The sequence below is a fragment of the Eurytemora carolleeae genome, unplaced genomic scaffold, assembly GCF_000591075.1.
Source record: "Eurytemora carolleeae unplaced genomic scaffold, Eaff_2.0 scaffold606, whole genome shotgun sequence".
Taxonomy (NCBI): domain Eukaryota; kingdom Metazoa; phylum Arthropoda; class Copepoda; order Calanoida; family Temoridae; genus Eurytemora; species Eurytemora carolleeae.
Window position 1 is genome coordinate 31,655 of NW_019396513.1, and position 13,581 is coordinate 45,235.

Genomic DNA, 13,581 nt, shown 5'->3' on the forward strand with positions numbered 1-13,581 from the left:
ATGGTCATACAAATACTAACGTTTAAAGCTTTAATAAATTCCTGTTTTCCTCTGGCTTTTACTCAGAGGGCTGAAGCAACGTCTTCTAAATTTAAATTTTGCTGTTTTTTTTTGTAGAAAAGTCAAAACAATGGAACCTGCACTTTTTAGAATAGAACCTCACATGACTACAAGAATTGTTAATCATAAATGTTCCCTCTAAAAATACTTATTTCAAAAATTTGTTTCTGAAAATACACTTATTAACAAGAAAATCTAACATTTCTTGTTAAAATATTTGTTAAAAAAGGGTCAGCTAAAGTTAAAATTAAAAACAATAATTTGTATCCAAAAAAAAAACGCGCAATGTGTTCTGGAACAAAAGTCTAGAATTGAATCCGTTTCTTACTCTTATTTGAACCCCCGCTCCCTAAATCATTTTCAATTTGACAAAACATTTTCATTCGAAAAAAAATGGAGGATATATAGAATTAAGAAGATGAGATGTTCAATGTATAAGATGGAAGATTAAAGAATATGAATAATTCATGTTCTTTAGATTAATTCAATCTGAATATGTTTCGAATATATTTGCCCGATATTCAAAATATGCATATTAAAAACATTTAGATATTAAATTAAATAGATAAATGATTTGGCATAAAACAATATTGTAAATTGTGACTAAGTTTTCTTTTTCAACAATTTCATCGAATTTTCTCTTTTTCCTTTCCTTCGTGTAGTCTGTGTTCTAAATTAATTCATTTGTTTGCTCACCAAACAAAGGTATTGAAAAATAAATTTTATTTTCTAGCAGCTCCTTCCAATCCTTTCAGCTAGGCTTGATGAGATGGGGGAAGGCGGGAAGGGGGAAGGGGATGCAGGGGAGATTGGAAAATCTAGAGTCTGTATACTAGGGATATAAGTTCTTCAAACAACAAGAATCAAACAAACAAAACCTATTAGAATCTAGAGTCTGTATACTAGGTATACAAGTTCTTCTAACAACAAGAATCAAACAAACAAAACCTATTAGAGTCTAGAGTCTGTATACTAGGTATACAAGTTCTTCAAACAACAAGAATCAAACAAACAAAAGTTGGTGATTGAACACATGTAAATAGGTATTGCTTTAGCCTACGTAACGTACTGCAGCATGGGTAGGATCAAGGTACTAATGCAAGGAAAGTTAATTGTGGTTTTGTTTACTCTGCGTACATATTGAAATCAGTTTTCTCTAGGCTGAATTTGTAACTTAAGAATAAATGCATCAGGGTTCGTCTAGTATCCGAGGAGGTAAAAAGCATTTAATTTTGATAATTTTGATAATTCATGCAATAGTTTCCTATAACCAGAATATTTCATAGATTATTTTTGTGAAAATGGATTCCATGTCAGGCTGTGACATCCGTCTTGTGCTTACTTCTCCGCCCAAAGTCAGTACACTGCAGTACAAAAAATGCGTACATTTCTGAAATAACTTTCCTTACATTAGTACCTTGGATATGGAAACAAGAAATGTAAGAAATTTGAATGTCTTAATATTGTACAAAAAAAGTTTAGCATGTAAAAGAAACAAGAGAAATTACAAAGTGGCGACGTAATATTTATGTAAAGTAGTAATAACTCCGAGTCTGTTTGTCTGTCTGTCTGTTTGTCTGTTTGTTTGCATGTCCGAGCCTACCTATAAAACTTATGAACTCGGTATAACCACGGGAATGTTCTTTGATTAAACATTAAAGAAGAGTGGGACGACTTTTAAAGAGAAAAATTAGTTTTCAGACAAATGTGGGTTTCCAAGCCAGTATATAATATTTCTTATTGATTTTTTCCGCTTATTACTTATTAATGTATAATATTATTAATCATAAAAAGAAATATTACTTATTAATCTAGTTTATATAATATAAAAATAAATATTCTTTCTTTCTCAAGGAATTATATTCAGGTGTGGAATAATATATCGGTTTTTTTCTTTTTTGCAATATATCTTGCATTCATAAAACCTTTAATTCTTGCTTTTATCTACGAAAAGTTTTTATCGTATATTATCAAAAAATTTCGTACAATAACTTTAATTGATCTGTAAATATTTAAAAAAGAGATATTTCAGTGAAAATGTTACAATCCTGGCCGGCTTATCATAAATTATCCTTTTTCATCCCGACCCTAATCCTTTTAACTATAAAACCGTCTCAGGTATCGAATTAAATTTTGGGTCAAATTGGTTCAGCCGTTTTTACTGTTATTGGAATTTAGATAATTCTAGGCTTTTAGGGCGCTTCTCGCCCATCTTCTATTTCAACTTTTAACTGTGGCTTTATCTGTATAAAACAAAAACAAAAAAGTTTGCGGATTTCATTATATTTTTTTCGCGCATTTTCAAAATCTTACAAAAATAAAAAACTTTTAAACACAAATTTTTAAAATTTTGATCATTCATAAACCTTCCCTAGATGTCCCACAACAAATTTGGGCCCGATCGGTTCAGCCGTTTTGACATTTATTGGATACAAACAGACAGACAAACAGACAAACAGACAAACAGACAAGCCAAATTTATATATAGATGATAAGCACTTTTTAATAGATTAATGTATAGCAACACTAACAAAATATCATAAAGATCTTTTAATTAATACCAACCAACCGTCCTGCCTCAATAAACGTTGATTACAAACAGAAGAGTTTACTTGAAAGACTGATTAATGACTATAATGAAACCAAGAATAGAACTTCTCTTCAGGATAGATCTAGAATGATGCTACCCACAATACAGATATTGCATTTTCATTGAAACCTGAAAGATACCAAAGTCACTCTAAAACTGGCCAGAGAGAGAAGGTAGAATTATGTAACATATCTGGTACGACATTGTGACCTCTTAGCTCCTCTATGTTTTCGTTTAATACAAAGCTATAATAAAATCTAATTTATCCGGTTACATGTTAAAAATTTAAAACATTTTTATTCTCCCCAATATCTCTTAAATACGATTATTTTTCTCTTTACGCATAAAAATAAAAAGAAAGAATTTAGATATAAATTCAACATATTGTAATGAAATATTGTTTTGCCAAGATGAAAACCTTTCAACAGTGGTTGTATAATTCTAAACAGTTGCTGATATTGAACCCTAAACCCGTAATTCTAAACATTTTCTGATATTGAACGCTAAACCCGTAATTCTAAACATTTGCTGATATTGAAGGCTAAACCCGTAATTCTAAACATTTGCTGATATTGAACACTAAACCTGTAATTCTAAACATTTGCTGATATTGAACGCTAAACTTGTAATTTTAAACATTTGCTGATATTGAACGCTAAACCTATAATTCTAAACATTTGCTGATATTGAACACTAAACCCGTAATTCTAAACATTTGCTGATATTAAACGTTAAACTTGTAATTCTTAACATTTGCTAATATTGAATGCTAAACCTATAATTCTAAACATTTACTGATATTGAACGCTTAACTTAAAATTTTAAACATTTGCTGATATTGAACGCTAAACCTGTAATTCTAAACATTTGCTGATGTTGAACGCTAAACTTGTAATTTTAAACATTTCCTGATATTGAACGCTAAACCCGTAATTCAAAACATTTGCTGATATTGAACGCTAAACCCGTAATTCCAAACATTTGCTGATATTGAACGCTAAACCCGTAATTCTAAACAGTTGCTGATATTGAACGCTAAACCCGTAATTCTAAACATTTGCTGATATTGAACACTAAACCTGTAATTCTAAACATTTTCTGATATTGAACGCTAAACCTGTAATTCCTAAACATTTGCTGATATTGAACGCTAAACCTGTAATTCTAAACATTTTCTGATATTGAACGCTAAACCTGTAATTCTAAACATTTGCTGATATTGAACGCTAAACCTTTAATTCTAAAAAAGAGCTAGCGCCAAATCTAGCGGACTGACGTAAAAAATTGTGTAACGTAAAATTTATTTATGTGCTTTCGAAGCTTAAAAACGGAGAGACACTTTTAAACAAATTTACAAAACTATAGATTTAGCATTTCTCTGAGTAGGCTGCACAAATATTATTGAATTAATTAAATATTTTTGGCACATCAATATCAATCTTTCTTAGCAAAGAAACCACAAATAATTCCTTTGATTAATTAAAAATGTTGGAATTTATCATCTCAGATATATCAGAACTAATGTAAATAACAATTAAAGTCAGATCTGTGACATTTAATGAAAAAGTTTAAAAAATAAAATAAAAGTCATGAAGGAAGTCCAACTAAAGAGTGGATGAACATTGTTTTATACAAAAAATAGAAAAACAAGAATAAAGAAATACTGACTTATAAGAGAAGATTATATAAAAACAAAAGTATTTTTCATAATCTTAAATAAAATAATGTAAAAACAATGTGAAAAGATAATACTGAATAAGTATTCAGAAAATGAAAAAAATAACAAGTCTAAAAATAGAATAGCATAAATATAAATCAGGGTGAGCTAGAAAAACGGGTACAAAAATATATTTCTGTTATGAAAAAAAATGTAAATATGTTAACAAAAAAATAAGTTTTTTATAAAATCTTTTTTTTTTGTCAAAAGCAAAGCAAAATTTTCCTATGTACGTAGTCACTACGTAGTCAGTACGTAAATAAATAAAATATTTATAGAAAAAAAATAAGATTTTTCTTGCCATTGTAAATATAATGAGAGAAAACAGAATTTAATTTTGACAAATTAAAATCTATTAATGTGTGTTCCCCATAGGAAGGACAGATATATCTCCACTCTACAAATTTTACACATTTTACATATTTTTTACGTTTTATTACACGTTTTGCACATTTTACACATTTTACACATTTTTCACATTTTACACATTTTACACGTTTTACACATTTTTCACATTTTACACATTTTACATATTTTACACATTCTACACATTTTGCACATTTTGCACATTTTACGTATTTTACACATTTTACACATTTGCACTCCAAACCCAGGAAAATAAATCTTTTGTTGATTTGAAAATCTGGTTTACTTATTCAGCAATTTTGCTTCTTTCATCTCTGATTCAGAATCTGGTTTAGGACAGTGTGAACCGAAATACAAAACTTTTAATGTAATTATTATTCCTTATGTCTTGTGTTTCATGTTGATAATGGACAAAATGAATATATTCTGATAATCTTTTCATTTACAAACATTGATTTATAATCATTTCAATTTATAATTACTTTTCCCGTTCATATATTTATCCTTGAATGTATCCTGCAAACCCGCAATATATTTAGATGTCGTCTTTGTTATAGCTAAGTATTTTGAAGAAAAAAAAACATATACTTTAAAGGGACAGTAAAGGAAAAATAAAAGTGGGTATAGGCTGAAAGCTAATCACTTTAGCTCTAGATCGCGACCCATGAAAGTTTTATCTGATGTTCCTGTCTCGAGAAATTGATATAAAACTGTGTTAAAATTATACGAAAACTCATATAAGTAAAATTTTGAAACTCTGAAACTTAAATCACGTGACCAGAACTATCACCAATGGCAGAACAGTATACTGGTCACGCGTCTCCGCCTGTATCACGTGACCACTTTACTGCACTGCCATTGGTGGAATTTCTGGTCAAGTAATACGGACGTAAAAATAATATTATGAATGAAATCTATTGAAAATAGAAATAACAAATATAAAAGTAAACCTAATTTACAATTAGCTTTCTCTGGGATATCATCGTTTTCAGATTGGTTGCTTATTTGCTGAATATGATCTGTTTAAACATACTACTTTTATACAAAATTGTTTATATATTAATTTTCGTATATATTTGACACAGTTTTATATCAATTACTCGAGACATGAACATCAGATATGACTTTCATGGGTCGCGATCAAGAGCTAAAGTGATTAGCTTTCAGCCTATACCCCCTTTCATTTTTCCTTTACTGTTCCTTTAATATCTTTTCTACACAAAAATACAACGGATACAAGAAAATCTAGATATACATATAAATATGTAGATTCTAACAGCAATTAATAAAAGATGTAGGGGCACCACAAGCCCGCCCAAGTATTGTTTTGGTATCTGATTCCTAAATAAGATTTCCGTTTTCCGTCATATTTTAGAACTTCAACAAACATTACTCTGACTCAGAGACTTCTTTCAAAATGAATTACCGAGTATCCCCCCCTCTCTTCATGATTAATGAGTTCCTGAATTAGAAACATGTGTTTTCACTAGATATTTAATTCCTCGGCTTAATGATGTTAATTAATTTAGGTAATTAGTAGAGACAGGAGAGCTTGGGATGAGCACACTTACTAGTTTTATATCTAGAAATTCGGACGCTTCTTATCCTTACAGTTTGATTAGAATCAATGTTTTTTGTACTGTAGTTCATTCCACAATCGCGCATTTCATTGTTTATATAAAAAAAAAAAATTACCATTTCTTTAATGACACATTTTTAGTTTTAGACAAGACTCTAGATTCTAAAGATGTTAATAATAAACATCCCTTGGGACTAAAGAGACTTGGTGCTAAAGAGAAATAAGAGAAATCTATCCTACACACGGTGGCTTGGGTCAATTCGAATTCGTACTGGACTGACTCCTTGTACCAACCTTACTGAATGTACCGACCCGACCCCATCCTATAATCGATCCCGTTTCAACTTTGATGTCGATGACGGACTTTTACTGTATGCTATTAGGCCTAATTGACCTAAACCCCACTATCTTAGAACCCCCTTTTCTAGTAATACAATAAATCCTGGGCAACCCTCCTTCCAGTAATAAGCTTAAGGTCTTACTGTTGTATTTATCCTTGACCATTTTCTCCTTCTAGAATAATAAACAATAACATTTAAAGATTTTCATGTTTTCGTTGGTGGATTTTTTCAATGTTAAAAAAATAACCATTTTTAAATATTGACCAGCCATAAATCAATCCATGTCAAGTTCACACAAAATATAAAATTAAAAATGTTTTCATCTCTGTTTAATATTTTTGATGCAAATTTGTATACTCTTATAACAAAAAATTTAATCCAATCGGCCACTCCTGAACTTCAAGTTTTAAAATGGTTAAATTTTTCCAAACTGTTTAAGTTAATTAAGTCTTTGTTTTGTTTTGAGAAAAGTGAACCTAGTCTAGTTGAGTCAACAGTGCCCAGTCTTATATTTGTTTATTTTAAAAATAGACAAACTGTAATCTTTATAATAAAACAAGAATAAGGTTGGATGAGAGGATGAACTAGGAAAGGTTGGATGAGAGGATGGTTGAATGAGAGGATGAACTAGGAAAGGATGAATGAGAGGATGAACTAGAACTAAGGATAGTCTGGTCTAATGAGAGAATGAACTAGAACTAAGGATAGTCTGGTATAATAGAGGATGAACTAGAACTAAGGATAGTCTGGTATAATGAGAGAATGAACTAGAACCAAGGATACTCTGGTTTAATAAGAGAATGAACTAGAACTAAGGATGGTCTGGTCTAATGAGAAGATAAGCTAGGAAAGGATGTATTAGAGGATGAACTAGAACTAAGGATTGTCTGCTCTGATGAGAGGATGAAGTATAACTGAGGATGGTCCGGCTCTGGCCTCTCTGGGACCAGGAACTCACCTCTATGTATAGTATTGTCTAGATATGTCCCATGAGCCAAAAAACCGTCTAGAATCTAAACTTCAGGTCATTATACACAAGGTCAAGTTTAACTTTTAATCAATTAAATGAAAAACAAGATAGAAATCTGAGATACCATTATTCAAATATTTTAGTCTTTACAATTCTCACAATTTTCCAATAGAATTAGTATTTAACCCTTTTCTTTTTCTCTTTTATCCTTCTCATTTTAAACCTCATCCTCCTGCAGTCCTGTAATTTAAACTATCGTACCATGAATTAAAAGTTTCTAGTACAGAAGAGAAGAGAAAGGTCTCTATAAACTATACTAGCTAATACCTGCTTTCTAGTATTAGACCTAAATATTCATTATTGACCTTCATCTTCATAACAAATTACAAGCTATTTACCTGTTTTCCATGGGTAGATTCTTTTTTCAAATCCTACAATTTTAGAGGTTTATTCGCTTTAACTTTTATTCGACACAAATAAACAGACATGATATCACTGATAATGGTTAAAATGATACAGTTGTGAATCCGACATGGCCCTCTATAAACGGAAGGTCCCTAGAAATTACGTCTGTATCCAAAAAAACATTGGAACAGCTGAACCGATCAGGCCCAATTTTTGTTGTGGCACTTCCAACGACTTAAGGGAAGGTTTATAAAAAGTAAAAAAAAGACGAAGAAAAAATGGCCTCTTGAAAAACAACAATTAAACGCTTAAATTATTTTTATAAAACTTCCTTATTTACCAACTCTCCTCTCATACATCTAAATAATTCAATTATTTCTTCTCGTTCAATGTTCTTTTATTTACTTTCTACCTTCGCAATTCAAAACTTCCTTTAGTTTTATCTAAAAACTTTAAACATTTTGTGTTTCTATTTCCCTTCTTTTCCTCTATTTTCTTATCCCGATTACACAACAAAGTATTGTTTACTATTTGTAAACTTGTACCAACTCTACACTCTACACTCTACACTTTACACTCTACACTCCACACTTTACACTCTACACTCTACACTCTACACTCTACACTCTACACTCCATGCACTCTACACTCTACACTCTACACACTAATCATCTAATTTAAAAAAAACTTTAAAATGCGTTTCTTTTTATTTTTTTTAACTTCTCAAAACTTTCTAGTCTTTACTTTTCAATCCACCATGCAATCTATTTAAGAATGCTAGTCCTTTCATTTTCTTATGCAAAGAAAACCTTTTTACCTTCCCCAACCTTCCCCTTCACCATATTTTTCTATATTAGATAAATACATATATATATTACAGATATATATTCGTATATATATAAAAATATATTGATAAATAATGGGCTAAGAATTAGAGAATAGTATACAGAGCCTAAATAAACAAGAGTATTGATAAACACGACAGGATTACATGGTAACCAAATACTAGTTCTTATCAGAACAATAACCAGGGATCAGCAGAACGATGTTAGGTACTTTCCAAAGGCATTTTCCCAAGCGGCAATTTCCCAAGGGTATTTTGCCAAATGGTAACTTCCCAAATGTGCAGTTTCTCAAGTGGCAACTTCGCAAGTCTGTCCTAGTCGCAGCGCTCGTCAGCAGCCTGTTCTAACCGCGGCGCTCGGCCCTCTAGCCCGTCCTAGCTGCAGTGCTCGTCCCCATTTCAGCCTGCGGTGCCTCAGAAGTTGTCGCTTGAGAAATAGCACATTTGGGGGAAGTTTCCACTTGGGAAATTGATACTTGGGAAGACGCCTTTTGGAAAGTACCTAAACCCCACTATTTGTTCGGTTATAATATTGCAGATCACAGCAGTAAGCACCGAAAGCTTAGTTTGGGGTGCAAAACTATTTTAGGCATGGTTAAAAATTAAAATGGTCCGAACATGGTCTAACATAGTTCTAACATGGTATAACTTAGTCCTAACATGGTCTAACATGGTCCTGACATGGTATAACATAGTCCTAACATGGTCTAACATAGTCCTAACATGGTCTAACATAGTTCTAACATGGTCTAACATAGTCCGAACATGGTCTAACATAGTCCTAACATGGTCTAATATAGTCCTAACATGGTCTAACATAGTCATAACATGGTCTAACATAGTTCTAGCGTGAACCTACTACCATGATTCTAACTGGTTATAAAATATTCCTATTATGAATAAAATATGGTCCTTATACAGTCCTAACATGGACCTACAATGGTCCTAATATTGTCTTACGATGGTCCTAACTGGATAAAATTTTCTATTATGGAAATAATATGGTCCTAACATGGTCCTAACATGGACCTACCATGGTCAGGGCTGGAGCTGGGCAATCCGTTCGTTGACGATTAGAAGATGAACGAAACGAACAGTAGAGCAGGTTTTTACCATTTAGAACAGAACTTTCAGTTCTGGGGGTTTAAGTTAGTTAATCATATTTCCGTTAGTTAACGGGTGATGGGGGTTTAAGTTAGTTAATCATATTTCCGTTTGTTAATGGGTGATGGGGTTTAAGTTAGTTAATCATATTTCCGTTTGTTAACGGGTGATGGGGTTTAAGTTAGTTAATCATAGTTCCGTTTGTTAATGGGTGATGGGGGTTTAAGTTAGTTAATCATATTTCCGTTAGTTAACGGGTGATGGGGTTTAAGTTAGTTAATCATATTTCCGTTAGTTAACGGGTGATGGGGTTTAAGTTAGTTAATCATATTTCCGTTAGTTAACGGGTGATGGGGTTTAAGTTAGTTAATCATATTTCCGTTAGTTAACGGGTGATGGGGTTTAAGTAAGTTAATCATATTTCCGTTTGTTAACGGGTGATGGGGTTTAAGTTAGTTAATCATATTTCCGTTAGTTAACGGGTGATGGGGTTTAAGTTAGTTAATCATATTTCCGTTAGTTAACGGGTGATGGGGGTTTAAGTTAGTTAATCATATTTCCGTTAGTTAACGGGTGATGGGGTTTAAGTTAGTTAATCATGTTTCCGTTAGTTAACGGGTGATGGGGTTTAAGTTAGTTAATCATATTTCCGTTTGTTAACGGGTGATGGGGTTTAAGTTAGTTAATCATATTTCCGTTAATTAACGGGTGATGGGGGTTTAAGTTAGTTAATCATATTTCCGTTAGTTAACGGGTAATGGGGGTTTAAGTTAGTCAATAAACTTCCTTCCGCTACCGCAGTGATAAACTTCCGGTTTATCACTGCGGTAGCGGTAAATGATACTTTAACTGCCTTCACGGTTAATGGTTGCTACTTAGATTTTTTATTAAATACTCAAGTTGGCACTCCTAAGCTGTGGAGTAGAATACTTATTCTTTGTCCACAATATCTCATTTGTTAACTAGATGAATAGCAATGCTTTTTCTGTTCGTGTAAAAAAAATATTCAGTTAATAGGCCTAACACAGTAATAACCAGAAAACTCTGGAATAGGAAGACGACTTTAAAACTCAAGTTGTGACTTTAAATAGTCCAATGAACATGAGACTAGGGTTTTTAATCGTTTTTGTAAACGATCGTTAAACGATCGTTTTTTGTTTCGTTTTCAAAAACGATCGTTTCGTTTTCAGAAAAAACGATCGTTTTTAAAAACGACCCACTCGTTTTGAACTTTTAGAAAACGAAAAGCGATCGCTTTTGAAAACGATCGTTTTTATTAAAACGATTTGCGATCGTTTTTTATACGATTGTTTTTAAAAAACGATCGTTTTTGAAAAAATGATCGTTTTTGAAATTTTTTTTATTGACAATTATGTTAACGATCGTTAACGAAGGATCGTCGTTAACGAAACGACGAACTTTATCAAAACGGTTGTTTTTGGAAAAAAATTACATGCAACTTTATTGAATGTCGTCTTACATGAAGTTTAACAGTTGTGGGAGAGTTAAAACGAAGGGTCGTCGTTAACGATCGTTAACGAAGGTCCGTCAATAACGATCGTTTTAAAAACGACCATTTTTAAAAAAACGAACTTTTTAAAAAACGATCGTTTTTAAAAACGATCGTTTCGTTTTCGATTTTTCGTCGTCGTTATCATAACGAAACGATCGTTTTTCTGAAAAATGAAAACGTTAACATCCATACATGAGACACAGTAATTGTGCAATTTTAACAGACCCATTTCACTAATCTAATAAAACTATTTGCATTGTAACAACATCAATTACACTTCAGTATGTCGTCTTCCTATTCCACAGTTTTCTGATCACTGTATCGTTGTATCAACCTTGTATAGTTCTAATCATGGTACCAACATAGTCCTAACATTATCCTGACTATTTGCAAAACAGTTTCTTTCAGTAATATTTCCTTTCTTCATTAGAAGCATTAGTACACAACTGTATTCATCAGCGATCCAGACTATTAGATTCTTAGGGACTTAGGATTACAGGGACCATTTAATATTTAAACTATTAGACTTTTAGGGACTGAGGATTACAGGGACCATTTAATATTTAAACTATTAATTTTCATGGACGTAGGATTACTGAACTATTAGATTTTCTGGGGCTAAGGATTACAGGGACTATTTAGTATTTAAACCAATAGATTTTCAGGGACTTTGGATTACAGGGACCATAGATCCAGACTATTAGATTTTCAGGGACTTAGGATTACAGGGACCATAGATCCAGACTATTAGATTTTCAGGGACTTTGGATTACAAGGACCATAGATCAAGACTATTAGATTTTCAGGGACTTTGGATTATATGGATCATAGATCTAGACTATTAGATTTTCAGGGACTTTGGATTATATGGACCATAGATCTAGACTATTAGATTTTCAGGGACTTTGGATTATAGGGACCATAGATCCAGACTATTAGATTTTCAGGGACTTTGGATTACAGGGACCCAAGATCCAGACTATTAGATTTTCAGGATCTTAGGATAACAAGGACCATTCAGTATGTAAACCATTAGATTTTCAGGGGCTTAGGATTACGTAGATCCAGACTTAAGATTTTTAGGTCCTAAGGAGTTTAAGGAATACATGGCTTGTAGATAATGATACTACGATCAAAATATTAAAGTACTTCTTAAAAAATTATCTGATTTTAATACTTTAAATAATAAAAAAGATTTTATAAGTACTAAGCTATAATTTAAGCTATATTAAAGCCGATCATGTGGTAAAATAACTTGCTATTGCAATAAGAAATCTTTGAAAGTAGAAAAATACCTCTTTGCGTTAATTAAAAATTCCTATATTTTAAAATCCATGACCTTCATAGTACACAGTACACAGTACACAGTACACAGTACACAGTACACAGTACACAGTACATAGTACACAGTACACAGTACACAGTACACAGTTCACAGTACACAGTACACAATACACATACATACACTATGCAAAATACCAAGGTATAGTACAGAAGCACCACACACGCTAGATAGTGGATACTCTACTAATGTGTTTAGGAAAAGTGGGAATCATTATTTTGTGTCGAATGGTAAAAGGGGGAGTGGTAGCTTATATATTTTTCCTTTAGAGGGGGGGGGGGAGGTTACATAGTCCATGATCGAGTATGATATCTGCATATTTATGGCTCTGAACATTTGCGTATTTTCTCTTCAGAAACAATGGAGAAATTACCAGAATTAAACACATTTTTAAACCAGAAAAATTAATTGTTGATCAGATTTAGGTTTCCATGATACCGTTGGGTCTTCTGGACCATGGGTAACTTTAATTTACGACAATAGTCCCTTGAAGTATTAAATAGCTAAATGTCTCCAGCATTAAATGTAAATAAACTGTTTTTGTGTCATAAATTCTAATTAGAAACTTGCTTAATTGAGGCATTTTATTTTGTTCTAAGCAATGTTTAACAAAACTTTATATTTAACTTGAAACTATCCAGTTCCTTCATTTCAAGTTGAAGTTGTATACAGGATACTATACTACAGGGTGGTATACTGGATACTGTACTACAGGGTGGTATACTGGATACTGTACTACAGGGTGGTATA